Below are 404 nucleotides of genomic sequence, written 5' to 3' on the forward strand. Positions count from 1 at the left end.
CTACCATGATGATAGCTCATTTATAGGTGAGTTTGACCATCGTACTTGGTATAAGAGAGAACCTATATCTTTGACTTTGGCTGTCCTGTTGGGATTGGGAGTAGCAGCAGGAATTGGAACAGGAGCAGCTGCCCTTATCCAGCAGCCCTATTACTATAATGAGCTAAGAGCAGCTATGGACGCAGACTTGGGGGCCTTAGAGCAGTCCATAACTAAGCTAGAAGAATCCTTAACGTCATTGTCAGAAGTAGTGTTACAAAATAGGAGGGGATTAGACTTGTTATTCCTCAAAGAAGGAGGACTCTGTGCTGCCCTAAAAGAAGAATGTTGCTTTTATGTTGATCATTCAGGAGTAATCAGGGATTCTATGGCCAAGCTTAGGGAACGCCTAAATATGCGTAGAA

The sequence above is a fragment of the Mus caroli genome, chromosome 3, assembly GCF_900094665.2.
Source record: "Mus caroli chromosome 3, CAROLI_EIJ_v1.1, whole genome shotgun sequence".
NCBI classification, from domain to species: Eukaryota; Metazoa; Chordata; class Mammalia; order Rodentia; family Muridae; genus Mus; species Mus caroli.